This window comes from Callospermophilus lateralis, chromosome 16 (assembly GCF_048772815.1).
Source record: "Callospermophilus lateralis isolate mCalLat2 chromosome 16, mCalLat2.hap1, whole genome shotgun sequence".
Classification (NCBI taxonomy): Eukaryota; Metazoa; Chordata; class Mammalia; order Rodentia; family Sciuridae; genus Callospermophilus; species Callospermophilus lateralis.
In genome coordinates, this window is record NC_135320.1 from 73867733 (window position 1) to 73883134 (window position 15402).

At 37.3% G+C, this 15402-nt stretch overlaps 1 non-coding gene across 1 annotated transcript; it reads right to left on the minus strand.

Moving 5' to 3' along the window:
* Positions 1 to 3162: 3162 nt before the first annotated feature.
* On the minus strand, positions 3163 to 3268 carry LOC143382450 (U6 spliceosomal RNA). Its single transcript, XR_013088998.1, has one exon. It is a non-coding gene; the product is annotated as a U6 spliceosomal RNA (small nuclear RNA).
* Between the last annotated feature and the right edge of the window lie 12134 nt (positions 3269 to 15402).

Sequence of the window (15402 nt, forward strand, 5' to 3'; positions counted from 1 at the left end):
GACCCAGAGCTCCACTTCAAAGATCATACCAGGGTATGGAAATAAAGGACACCCAAGACTGCATAATTCCAAACTGAGATAGGAAATATTTCCCCCATTGACATGGAGGAGAAATGCAGGTAGAGCAGAGAAGAGAGTAAGAAATAGAAATCAAGAGCATGGCAGTTGAGTGACTCTCACTGGATTTTCAAGGAAGCCGGAAAGTCTGTTTCTTTCTTTTTTCTAAGTACGAAAACTGGTTCTTTCTTTTTTTTTCTTGATGCATTACATAATTGTAGACTTCATTATGCCACATTAATACATGTACATAATTTGATCATAATTTGATCCCTGGGACCTTTTCTTTCCCTCTCCTCCTCCCTCTTCCTAATGTATTTACTCTACTAAACTTCCCTATATTGTTATTACTTTTATTAGTACAATTTAATCATTATACACACACACACACACACACACACACGCACACACACACACATATGATTTGTTGTTTTGTACGTGTACATAATTTGGTAGATTTTGTTCCCTTTTACCTCCTCTCCTCCCTCCCTCTCCATTCCCATCCTTTGCTCTGCTATTCTCCCTTCTAAGGAAAATCTGTTTCTATAAGTCTTTCTCTCATGGGGTCTCCCACGGATCACTCCCACATACAGCCCCATTAGACCCTCAACATATGTATTACATATTCTAGCCGATGGGTTTGAGACACCAAGATGTTTTTAATGAAGTGCATTTATGGTTTGTTGCCAAAAGCTACTCAGAGAGAAAAAACTAATATATTTTCCATTTCTTGGGTCCTTGGGGAAAGATAACATTATAAGCCATTATGCAGAGATTCTTCTTAAGACTCTCCCAGCTTGACAGCTCTTTCAGTCTCGAGTTTTTTTCCCTTGAAGGCTGAGTTTCAGTTGTTTACACACCAGTGTTTTCTGAAGTCTCCTTTTCATCTAAAACCTGACAAGGTTAAACATGAACCACACATTTTAAACATGAACCTCATGCTTCTAAACCTTGAAGGGCTGGTACCAAACAATAGCAGAGCCCTAATTAACTGAAAGATAGTGAGCAATTCTTTTGGGAGCAAAGAAGAAAATGTTAATGCATCTATATAACATGAGGATTTTTTTAGCGGTATGTTGCAGGCAATGATTTGAAGTTACTTACATTCAGTTCAACCTTTTGGCAAGCTTGTATTTTTATCTGTATTTTGATGACCGAAATAAAACCAATACAGGACAGTCATCCTCCATACAGACCTATCTATGCTGAAAATATTTTGGTGTTAATGAAAACAAGTATGTCAATTATTTCCTTCTAGTTAAGAAAATTATAATGTTCAGTTAGTATGCTTACACCTAGGAACTAGCAGGGATTACTCTCCCTAAAAGAGGTGCAAATTATAAAGGGAAAGTTCAAGAATTAGTTGTTGTTCAAAAGTCACAGAACGTGGGCTGTTTCTCCTCTAAGTGTCTTTCACTCCAACACCTTCCTTCCCTTTCTTTTGGACCTCTTCATTTCCTCAATTTCAAATTCTCACTTCTATACAATCAGGATAGTTTAGGACACTTCAGTGGACATTGTTCTGCCTCATTGAATCCAGACCACTGGTTTGATTACTTCAATTCATCCTACCCCATAAAATTCTATGCAGAGGGAAAGCAGTGACTTCTGCAGCCAGGACACAGATTCCAGCCTCAGTCTCCACTACTTTCTCATATAAATCTTCATTTCTTGCAGGCTAGTCTCTGTAGTCTCCCAGACACATCTCACGATTTCCAGTTTCTATATCTGCATTAATCATTTTCTGTTGCTATGACAAAATGCCTGAGATAAACAACTTAAAAGTAGTCCCTATTTCTAAACACTTAGTCCCAGTCAGGAAGAGACATTTCCCAAGAAGAATGCAAAGCAGTGAGTAGAATCAACAGTTTATTTTGGCTAAATCTAGAGGAGAATTTTAACTGTCACAACCATCATTAAGTGTCATGAACTGCATCAGTATGAAATGAATTTCCAGTCAATGGAGGCACTTGAGATATGCTACATTGAGTGAGATAACATGGTAGAGGGACAATGACGTGGGGATGATTCTGAAGAGAGCTCAGAGCAGAAGAGATTTTTGTTCTGTGTAGACATCCACCTAAATCATAGCTGAGTTCAGTAATGTTGCAATTGCAGGGATGGGACTGCAGAAGCCTATTTCTGGTCTATTGCAGAGATCTTGTGATTTCCCCATAATAAAGAAAGTGATCCCAGGAGACAGGTCATTCTCTCATGGTCTGCCACTAACATCTAGGATATTTTTTCTTCACCATTCATAACACAGAGTGGATCATCTTTAACATAGGACAAACATTGTGTGCAAATTATTCCTTCTTGGTATGCAGAACATACATTTGGCGTCTTCCTCTAGTTACAAAGAGAAAATCCAGAGAGATATGGTTGAACCAACAAGGGACAAACATTTTCCAGTGTATTCTCATGTATCTTTGGCTTGCTTTTGCCACAGTAAAAGGGAAAGATATTCTGAGCACCCTACTACTGCTAACTACTAGCATTTTCTAAAAGAAAACTTCACCTTTTCTTTGCCCCCAGTTCCCAGATTATTTTCTGTCTCAGAGGAGAAATTTCCAACTTTAATAATAACTTCTGGGTGGGAGTGTTAGTATGTTCAAATTTATTTCCTCTTCTGAATACCCCACCATACTTACACACCTTGAATCAAACTTATTTTAGGTTCCATAAAGAATGCATAGCCCTAGAGGTATTAGTGCACAGTTTCAAATGGAGTGGTGAAGGAGAATTGGGTATCAAGAAAAGGCACCTTTACTCGTATTTCAAATAGTGTTACACGGAGCCTTAAATTCATACTCACACGTGAGAAAGAATGAAACTACAGAAAGAAAAATACCTTGGGTGATCTCACTTATATGTGAAATCTACAAAAGTTAAACTCATGAAGGAGAGAGTAGGATGGTGGCTGCCAAAAGCTGGGGCAGGGAGGGTAGACGGGGTAGGGATATGTATGAAAGAGGACAAAGATTCTGTTCAAGAGGAAGAATGAGCTTCAGTAATGTAGTGCACAGAATGGTGATTACAATTAAAAAAAATGGGGTACATATTTTTAAATTACCAAGTGATTTTTTTTTATGCTAAACTGGGTCTCAAAATAAGGAGCATTTCCTGGATTTGCTTGTCATCCTTGCACAGGGGCCTGCTAAACTCTGCATTGCTCCAATTTCAGGATATATTGTGCCCAGTGTTTTCAAATGTTTTCACCACACACGGCAAATTCTACGAGGTGATGTATTTGTTAGTCTGACCTAATCATAGCACAATATATATACATACATCAAATCACCACATTGTATCCCATAATCCTTACAGTTACTATGTGTCAATTTAAAAGAAATATTAAGAAAAAAATAGAGAAATGTCTTGGGATGAGGCTACTGGGTTCTATCCTGTCGGCCATCAACTGATTCTGATCTTGAGTAATTCCTTTTATTTGTCTTCGTCTCAATTTCTTTATCTGTAAAACTTGCCTGGAACTGAATAATTTCCTGAATGTTACAAATTTAAGGCAAATGTTTGTGGGGGTTCAAAAAGGAAATAGGAGTTGACAGTAGGGTGGGGGTGTTGAACAATTTAGCAGCTGTGATATGTTCTGCTTGCTTAGCAGAGTGACAGAGGGTTCTGTCTTTGGCACAAAACAACAAAATGGTGCAAACTCACCCAGTGTCTTTTTCCACAGAGAGGACGGCGAGATTTGGTGACTGATAAACATCCACAGGGAGAACATTATCAGGAAGCAGAGAATGCTGCTGGGGGAGCATCAGGGTTTCTCTATAAGATTCCACAATTCCAGCTTTAGGAGCCTTGTTTTGAATTATTCCAAATGTCTGTGTTAAAGTGAGAGTAAATGCTTTATGGGGTAGAACTTGGCCTGGCTCAGCCTTCTTTGTATTAGTGATTAAAACTTTAAATGTGAAAAATGTGCCCTGTATTTCTTTGGCTATGGCATCACCATCTGCATCCCCCTCTGGACATGTCAGACTCATAGGGAGGCTCACGCTTGCCTGCACACACACACACTCACACATGGATCCTGGATCAGATTTCTCGTCAAGCTTAACCCTTAAATACCACTGACTTTCACTAGGTCTCTACATGTGCTAGTTGATTTGTTCTGGTTTAGAAGAACATTGAAGCCAAGACTTCTCTTCCACCATCAGCAATTGTCCGACTGCTTACTCAAACAAAAGTGTTCCTTATCTAAATAAATCCCACCCAAATATCATAAAAATCAGCTACTCATCTTTGGTCATTTCTTCCAGGAATTCCAAGTCTGAGTCTCCTCCGATCTGAGAAATATTATTTCTTTAAATTATTTTTCAAATCAGCCTCTGAAATCCAAACTGAGCAAGGGGGTGATGTAAGGCAAGAGGGAAATTGAGTGGGGACTAAAACAGAAAGCAAAGATCCTTGCCCACGAGGGGCCCTGAAGATCAATAGGGAGACAAGAGAGGAAACAAGAAAAGAAAAAGCAAAGTCATAAAACTTAGACACAAAGCCTGTGCAGTGGCAGAAGCTTGCCCACCCGTTTCTGGACAGGGTCTTGTGGATTCGCCTGCAGTTCAGTTCCATTTCCCCCAGGCACCTGCTCACACACTACCTACATTCACCATGTCAAAGCCCCTGTGCATCTCTCCCTGCCAGGCCCTCCCCCACCATGCTGTCTCCCGCACAAGTGGTGCGATCCTGGATTCCCCTTGACTTCTTCTGTCCCCAGAAGACTTTGACTCATCTGTGCACACATTTCCTCCCTGGTGAAGCTTTGGCTGACTAATGACTTGTCAGTAACCTTTGCTCAAAGTCTCCATAGCAATTTCAGTATGGCTATCAACGCTGGCATTTCCACAGTATGTTATGATCATTTGTTTACATGGTGCTGTTCCCCAAACCTCTGTGCTCTCATTCTGCCTTCTTCCTTGGAATTCTCATTCTCTCCTCTCATATCAAAAGGCCCCTGACAAAGGGAGGCTGACTCATAGGCATGTGGTGTGGCCAAGATGTCACCATTTGCCTGTCCACCCTATGCAGATGCTTCCGTCTACGTGGATGGGTCATTTCAGCTTTCACTACTGAACAGAATCCTGTGTAAGTATTCCTTGGTCCTTTACTTTCTGTCTCCCTGAACACCTGCTGTTATGGAGCAGACAGATGCTGATGAATAGAGCATTTGGCCCATCTGTGGCACTCAACTCTATAATGCTTATTTTAAAAGTACTTACCTAGCTTGAACTCATTATCTTTCTTGTAAAATTTGTATAAGCTCCTAAACTCCCTACTTTGGTTAATGACATAATTTGTGTTTGGAAGTTTCATTGTAGATACTTCCGTTTCAATCACTTGCCAATGACCTCCTTTGCTTAAAGATGCAACCCAGAAATTCTGCAGGAAACCCTTCCAGACCTCAACATTTCAGATGGAAAGAAACCCCCATTCCCTCCTATGCCCCAGGGCCATGTGTAGGCATCCTGCCCAGCAGCTTTGGGTTCTACTGCAATGCCTGCATGTACGTGTCTCTTCCTGGATAGGCTGTGGACTCCTTGATGGGAGGGTGTACATCCATTCCTGTGTCTCTAGTAGCATAGTGATAGCAGGTGTTCCCTGCAAGTAAGTAAATGAATAAATGAAATTGACTACTTTTTTTTTTTTTTTTTGAGAACCTTTTTAGAATGATGTCCTATTGGTTTTCTATTCCTTTTGTCTAGTACAGTTTGGGCCAATAGTAAAGACTTTAGAAAAGTATGCTGAGAAAATGTTGAATGTTAAGAATAGAAAGAGGTGAATCAACCAAGGAATGTTTTCTGAAGAAGTTAAATGCCACGCTGGAAGGAGATGGAAAGAAGAGCATGGAGGGATGGCCTATTTTGTATACAGAGGAACATACAAGTCTTTTAAAGAAGCAAAGGAGTCAGAACATAGTCAAATAACCTACCAGCCCATGATACAATGTCCCTTTATAGTTTTCTCTGCTTTCCCATTGCACAAGGACAGATCCCAGAATCTCAGTAAAAACTTGATCAATAGGAATCCACTTAAACATAGCATTTCACAATGGAAAATAAATATTTTGGCTAAGTTAGGTGAAAACTTATCTCTGGAGGACAGATGTGTTTTCTAAAACTCATCTAGCCACACACAGTTTCCTTATATCTGTTGATATAGCTGTACAGAAGGTGTTTGCTTTGGCTAATTTTTAATTAATTTCCCCCAGAACTCCTTTTATCTTAAGATCTTTTTGTTACAAGCATTCATTTATCATAAAGCAAATTAAAAAGTCTTTGGGCTGAAAACACCTAAATGTTGGGAGAGATGTTGAAGGAGTTGGTGAATTTACAAAGGCATCAAACATTATGATTATAAGGTAAGAAATTTCCTAAATATAAAGCACATTTTTCAGTAAATAGAGATACACTTAAATAAATACAAAATCATTTAGAAAAGAATTGCACTGTTACTATTCTTTAGTATATTCTTTGGGCATCAAATGATCCTAAATTTATGAAACTATTGTTGTGGGGCTGAATTTGTGACATCTTTTTGTATTCTAAAGTGATACTCGAACACCTTCTATACAGCTATATCAACAGATATAAGTTACTACTGATTTTTGAACATAGGTTTTAGAATCACATGATTTCTGAGATATGGTTCATTTTTCTACCATAAGCATGAATTTTCTCAAAAAGTCCTAAAGAAACAATATCTAAGCATTACTTTCCTTTTCCCCTCATTTGTCTGTCCACCTCTGACTATCTGATTTTGAGCTTTTACTTTCTCCATGTCATTGTGCAAAATATTTTAGGTCTTTAGGGACTGAGAATTCAGTACTACTAAGAGATTATTCCATACTCCACAGAGAACTCTTTTCTTTTTTCCCATCTCCACATCTGTTCCTCTTCAATGGTTGCTCACCCAGGAGCTCTCCCTAAAATTCTTGGAATATGGTTGACTCACAAATTCTGTTGGTTCTTTCTCTAAAATATACCCCAAATTGGTCCACTTCTGACTACCAAGATGGTGGTGGTGTGCACCATCATCCCTGTCCCCTGGATAGCTACAGTAGCTTCCTAATAATCCTCCCTGTCTCTCACTTGCTCTCCCATGATCTGTCCTCAACATGGCAGCCCATTGGGTCAATACCATTCAACCACTCATTGCTCAATATCCTTTAACCACTTTCCATCTCACTCAAAGAAAAAGTCAGAGCCCTTATAGCTGCCACAATGCCTTATAGGATCCAGCCCCTGCCACTTTTCCTACTTCATGCCTCAAAACTCTCCCTTGTTTGCTGTGCCCCTGCTGTACTGGCTTCCTTGCAGCTTTGAACATGTCAGGTAGGCCTTCCTCCTCAGGGTCTTTGTGCAGGGCCTATTTTCTTAACACAGAGCACTCTTTATGCCTATATCCTAATGCACACTGCTGTGCCTCCTTAGCCTGTTAGAGAGAGATCTACCATGATCACCCTACTTATTATTGCTCCCTGATTTTCTGATTTCTGGTTTGATGTATAAGAAACTTGGAAGTCATCTGGTACCAGCCCTGGTATACAGAAGGTGACATGGGATGCTCAATAAGGGACAACCTGGGCAGTCCCTTTTCTCACTGAGCTTGCTGATATTAATCAGACTAGCCAATCCTAAACATACCCATCCTGCCCTGGCTAACTTCCCTCAAAAATACAATGAAGGCTCTGTGCCCACTTTCCCCCTTCTCTCCATCTGTGTCTACCAACCTTAGTGTCGGGCCTTGTTTCTAGGGATTTGTGATTATTAAACTTCTTCTTTCATCATGGTCATTTTTGTGCCTGCATTTCTTTAATCATACTTAATACAAAAACTAGGTACATTTTGAAACAATTGTCCTAGGGCCATTTGACACCAGGTAGAGATGATATGTCCTCAGAGAGCTCAGGCTTGCTGGCTGTGCCCAAAGACCATAATTTCTCCCTTGAAAATCTTGCTTATTGTTGGCATACTTGGTGGTTGATGGCTATTACACTGTGCTGTCTTTCTCAGGTATTGTCCTGAGTTCTCAAACTAAGATTGAGACGTCCTCTCTGGGATGCTGCATGGGCTAGTGTAGAAAGTCATCTGTGAAAAAGTGCCTGGAGCGCTCAACTTAGTTCTTCATGTTGACAGAGCTCCCAGAGTCCAGGACAGAATACTCAAGTAGTCTATCACTTTCTCAAAAAGGTCCCCCCAAAGACAGGAGGAGTGACTACCCTCTTAGTGCTGCAGGACAAGTCTAACCCACTGGCCTATCAACAAATCTTAGCATTAAAGGCAGTGTGGTAAACTATGTCATTTATCTGACAGTGTCTAGTGTCCACTGTGTTACATACTGCTGGGGCACTGGATAGCCATTCTCTCTTTTCTTCCTGAGCTTTACTCAGTCAAATTTCTGTCATTCCTCAGAGGAGTGAGATTGCTGTGCTTGATCACTAGCTCTAGTGTCTGGGTTATTCATGGATCAGTGTGACGGCCACCACAGGACCATGACACCAGAATATACTGTTATTTAGGTTACAACCTTCTCAGCTGTTGTCTCCTAAGTTTGTCTCAGTTTGTCTCCTAAGCAGGGGAATGTACGATGTCCTATCCTTATATAACAGTGACTCAATCTTTAAGAAAAGAGGGTAATGAAAAGGAACAGCTGGCTCCATCTCTGCCCAAATTCAACTGGTTTTAAAAAGCATCATTTGCTAACCTGAGCTCACACTTAACTCGAAAGACGAAGCTAGTGCCCCCACTGCTGTCTTGGATGCAGATTTCAGCCATCTGAGACCAAGGAGGTACCCCCAAAAGGGAGGCTGCTCCCCAGAGCACAGGACACTCAAGACCATTAGCAGTTTATCAAGTACTTACCAAAGGAAAAATAAATGATTTAAGGCAGACAAGATGCCTTAAAAAAAAAAAAAACAAGGAAAAGAAAATATTTATATGCAGCTAAACATACAAGCCATTAAAAAAATCATTTAAGGAAAACAATAAGGGGAAAGGATTAGATTGGAAAACTTGGCAACAAAAAAGGCTGTCTACAAAACACACCATTGGGCCTACACCACTTTTCCTGTAATGACCTAGTTGGCTTACCCTGAGAGTTATCACCCAGAAACAGAAGCTTAAAACAGCCCTGTTTAATGTGACTAAAAGCCTAAAGCAGAAAAAAGGGTCAGTAGTGGAAAGAAAAAGAAATGAAGGGGAGAAAAGAAGGCAAACAAATAAATTATATATAATATGTATATATAAATAATATATTACTGATACTATAAATAAAATATTACTTAATATCTTAATATAAACAAAATTAAATTAAAACAAAGAACCATAACTTGACTCCAGTGAAAATCTAAAATTTATATTCTAAACTTTTTATTAAGCTAATTATATATATATATATATATATATATATATATATAGAGAGAGAGAGAGAGAGAGAGAGAGAGATCACATTTCATAAAAGCATTTATATACTAAAATAGTCTGCATGCAGATAAAAATTTACATACAAACAGAAGAGTTTACATACAGATAAAAAGATAAAATGGGTATTGATTGATTATAAAAATGTAGATTCTGAAATAACTTTGGCTTTTGATAAAATGTATCAAATATATTGACAAAGCTTCAGAGATTTCCTAAATACTGAGGGTCAAATTATAATTATACCAGGCATTTTCACAAAAATTAAATGCCCTTCCCATTATAATCATTCAACAATATAAAGTAGAAGAAAAATAAGTATGCCTTGCTTTATAGCCTCGAATAAATTTTTGTCATAATATCCTTTGACTAAAATATCCCATATTGAACATAAATGTTCTAACACAATGAAAAATAAATCATTCACACTTGCAAATTATTTTAATAAATGAGACTGCATAGACCCCCCAATTAAAATAGTTAAAATAGCCCAGTATAATTTAAAATAGCCTTAAAGGGTCAAATCTTATATAAAATCTAATTAATAAATGGAAAATTATCACCACTGTTTCTCCACAGTCCAATTTTGCTTATTCTTAAATCTGACAAAAAATGGACCTCATGCTGTGTTGCTGCAATTTCAATACTATGACCTCATCTCTTAAGGTCCCCAGACTCAGTATCAATATCATTAACATGACTGACTCTAACTAATCAACTAGTGACTGTTTTGTTATTACAGATTTGGCTGCTATGTTTTAGTCAATGCTTATTTCAGCAGCCTTCAGCCTTAGAGTATCCCTTCATTTCATAAGGGATACTCTCCACCCTTTCCAGGCTTCCCATAGCCACCTTGTCAGCTTCGCCCATCACACGCAGTCTTTGCAGATTAAACATAAAACACAAAACTAAAATTCTCCTAGAAGATAACATATCTGACCTTGGATTTACCAATGACTCTTCCCATATACCAAAGGTATGATCCATAAAAGAAATGTTAGACTTCATTAAAATTTAAAAAGTCTGCTTCAAAAAAAGACAGTATCAAAAGAGTGAGAAGACAAGGCTCAGACGGGGGGAAATACATGCCTGATAAAGAACAGTTATTCAAAATAAACAACAAAAAACAACCTCTTAATACTCAACAATGAGGAAATGAACAATCCTATCAAAATTAAGAAAAAATACCTGAATGGACATATAACCAAAGATTTACAGATGACAAATAATCATATAAAAAATATTTCACTATGTTTTATAGGAAAATTAAGACAACAATGAGATACCAGTGCACACCTATTACAATGGCCCAAATCCAAAACAATGACAACACCAAATGCTAACAAGGATTTGGAGCTACAGGAACTCTCATCTATTGCTGATGGATATGCAAAAACTTAACCATTCTGGAAGACAGTTTGGCAATTTCTTGCAAAATTAAACATACCATCATGTTCCTTGGTATTTACCCAAATGAGTTGAAAAATTATATTCATAAAATACCTATACATAGATGCTGATAGCAGGTTTATTTATAATTGATGAAACTTGGGAAAAACTAAGATGCCCTTCAGTAAATGAATGGATGACCAAACTATAGTATATCCCAACAGTAGAATATTATTCAACATCAAAATGAAATAAACTCTCACACCTTGAAGCAGAGAATCTTTAAATACATGATACAAAGTGAAAGATACCAGTCTGAAATGGTTGCATTCTGGATGATTCCAACCACATGTTATTCTGGAACCATCAACGCTGAAAAACAACACAAAGGTCAGCGGTTGCCATGGATTAAGGGGCAGGGAGGAATGAATAGGAGAACCACAGAGAAGGTTTAGAGCAGGGAAGTTCTTCTGTGTGATAATATACAGATGTCTTCATTCATTTGTCAAAACACATGGAAGGTATAATACTAAGAATAAACTAATGTAAATTATGGATTTTAGGTAATAATGATGTGTTAATGTAATTTCATCAAGTTTAAGAAATATACCATTTGAAAGCAAGATGTTGGTAGTGGGAAGGTTGTGGGGGTGAGAGGCATTATGGGAACTCTGTACTTTTGCTGAATTTTGCAGTGAACCTAAAACTGCTCTAATTATTGTCTGTTTAAAAGAACCTGCTACCTATCCTAACATCCCCTGTTCTCCTGATTCTCTTTCCTTTTCTATTTTTAATTTCTTCATAACTTTTATTATCTACTCACAAACTAACTATAATTATTGATAAGGTCACACCTCTTTAGCCTATAATCCCCATGAGAACTGTGATCTTGCGCTGTTTTGTAAAATGATGTATTATACAGTGAAGAGAACAGTAGTGCCAACAAGCAGTTAGCAACTATTTAATAAATATTTGTGTAATGAATTAATTGTATATGGGACTAGTTCAATTTACATCTATTTGTATTAGGGTTCCCCAGAGAAACAGAACCAATGGACTGTGCATATAGAGAATTTTAAGGAGTTGGCTCACACAATATGAAGGATGGCAAATCCAAAATCAACAGGGTAGGTTGGCAATCTGGAGACCCAAGGAGAAGCTGATGTTACACCTAAAACTGAAAGTCCATCTGCTGCAGAATTCACTCTTTCTCAGGTGAGGTCAGGCTTCTTGTTCTATACAGGTCTTCAGATGATTAGATGAGGCTCACTCACATATGGAGGGCAATCTATTTTATTCAAAGTCCAACAATTTAAATGATAACCTCATCAAAAACCACTTTCACAGAGCACCAAATTCATACTGTTTTACCACCTATCCCTGGTCCAGACAAAGTGGCACATAAAATTCACCATCATACTGTTCATGACTTATCTAGTGCCTATGGATCTTAGGCATTGAGCATAATCTCTCTAAAATTGCTATATATTTTATTAATTTTGTCCTCCTAATTCATTCATTTATTCATTAGATAAATATATCTAATCTTTTGTTCTATTTTACAGTGTTTAGATTTTGGAAAAATGAAGATCATATGACCTCAAAGTTTTTTTCTATTCTTTAAAAAGGAGCAGTTCAGTAACACTATAATTTCCACAATAAGCACATTTCAGACTGCATGATAATAAAGCAGCAATAATTTGTACATGATTTTTTCATGAAATTCCCAGAATGGTTACTTATTCTATCATGGTACATCATTGAAAAACAGAACAGGATAATCAGTAGCTATTTTAAAGGGTAAATGAAAAACATCAGTGAATTCAGAATTGAAAAAAAAGAATGTTATTGATGAAATTGAATGTTTAAATAAAAAGATTATTTGGAAGAAGCACAAGTTGTTGATTAAAACTGATTTCAACATAGGTAAAAATTAATGTGTCAAGTAGTTCAGGTCAGCATGGAATACTGGAAAAAGTCACATCAAAGATAAATCTAAGACAATGTCTCTCCAGCAACTACATAAAGGAAAAATGTCCTGACCTTCAGACTTGACATCTTCAAGCCCTATAACAAATATTCCCTAAGTCATATTGGAATAATATGTGCAGTGATCAGGAATGTTGGAGATAGACCAGCCTTCCGTAGTGTAATATGAATCCAAGCTGTACTTATGCTAGCAGAATGATGTGTCAGATAATTAACTCATTTACAACTCAATTTTTATATGAAAAATATCATTGATGAAAATATTTACCATATATAGGGTTATTGCTGGGATTAAGCAATTTGCATAGTGCCCAACAATGAGTAATTTCTCAATAAATGTTAGTTGTTAATTGAACTTTTGGCTATTAAAGCTATGAGTTTAATGTACTGGAATATTCTTTTTGCATGTTATATATCCATGTCACTAGGTAAACTTAAAATGAGGATCAAGACAATGTAATAATAGTATTTTATGTGTTTTAGCAACTGGGCTAGTATTCACCAAATAGCAAGTACTGGATAAAATAATTTTTAAATTTATTAAAAATATATTTTGATTTGTCTTCCCAAACAAATCTGCTTATATATAATACATTAGTTTTCTGATTACACATCTGTTTTATAATCCTGATTTTAATAACAAAAAAATAACCTATAGGCATTTTAGGGAAATGAGAAAGGAAAAGAAGATAATCATGAAAAGTTACAGAGAATAAAAAATTTGAGACTAACTAATCAAGTCCTATTTAAGGTCGAGAGGCTGAACACCACAGGAGGGTTATGTTTAGATCCTGTCTTTATCTACTTTTAATGAAGTACAAATTATTTACAATAATTTTATGGATTTGTGTCTGACCTCATATTGGTCCTACTATTATTCTAAGAAATTTCTGAATTATCGTTTTATGGAGGATTTCACTACCTAACTCCTGTGCTTGAGAAGAATCTACAGCAATCTGTCACTGAATTTGTGGAGTAGAAAAGAAGAAGCAGTAACTGTGGAGGCAGAAAAATCTTCCAGCGGGCAATTAGGAGAATTAAGTTCTAGTCTGTGCTGACTCACGTCCAAGAGTGGACTCCATTCCCACGCCTGTAAAATTATGGAATTCGAACTTCAATAAAACTATTTGTGGTCTCCACTTCCTAGGGTTCTACTACTCCATTTAGGAAACACTCTTCAGAAAGACATGACATCTAAACTTTTAAGGACTTTAATGAGCTCAAAAAGAAACAATGGCTACATTTATGATTGTTGGAACAAATCACCACAAGGTTGGTGGCTTAAAACAATGCACGTTGTTCTTCTGTAGTTTTGGAGGCCAGGAGTTGAGATCAGTTTCGCCAGCTGTGGAGTCTAGGTGTTGGCAGGGCTAGCTCCTGGTGGAAGGTCAGGAGAAAAATCTATCTCCTTACCTTTTCTAGTTTGTAGGAGCTCCCTGCATTCCTTGGCAGGAATGTCTCTCCAACCTCTTACCGTTAGTCATCATGTTTCTGACTTTTATGGTTAAATCTCTGCTTCCCTCTTATAATGAAATTTGCAATTACCTTGAGGGCCCATGAGGATCTTCTGGGATAATCTCTCCATCTCAAGATCCTTAACTTAATTACATTCACAAAAATCCTTTCACCATATAAAGGAACATTCACAGGTTCCAAGTACTGTTACCTAGATCTCTTCAGGGAACTCTGTTCAGCTTTCCACCAAGAGCCATTTCAGGAATCCAAAAGGGAGGGAAAGAAAAGCTAGAGATCCATGGGCATAAGATTATGAAAGATTTAAAAAGTCAGTAGAACTTTAAACTGGGATATATCGGGGAAATTATATCTGATGAAATCTAGTGTTGAGAAGGATATAAGAATATGAAATATAAATTTTTTCCTCACATTATTTTGGGAGTGTTTGGGACATCTTTGGGGAGAGTATTTTAGCAATACCTATCCAAAATGCATCATAAGATTTAGTCAAATAGTTTCACTCTTTTAAAAAACAATCTTACCAACTTACTCATAAAAACATGACTGCTCTTATAATTAAACTTTGTTAATAATAGCAAAACTTAAAGATTCTGAAAGACCCACTGATGGAAAGCTAGTTCAGTACATTCTTGTATGGACTCACAAAAAAAGTACTCGTCAGCATTTAAAATAAATGCTGTAATGAAAATACTTACAAAATATACTATTAATTGGCGAAAGCTAAGATACAGGGAGGTGATCCATTTCAAGCAATATTATAATAAATTATCTATAAATTAGAACTGGCACTTGTTTTCTAGAACTACAGATAAGAAATGATCAATAGCAAGTTCCTTTGAGAAGAGGGACTCTAGAGAAGGAAGTCCTTTGTCTTAGTAAGCTTTTTCACCACTCTGAGAAGAACAATTTTTGAGGAAGAAAAGTTTATTTGGTGCTCACAGTTTTAGGGATCCGTCCATACAGCCCACTCCATTGCTGCAGGCCAGAGGTGAGGCAGAACATCATGGCAGATGTGTGTGAAGAAAGAAAGCAACTCTGGACATGACAATCCAGAAGC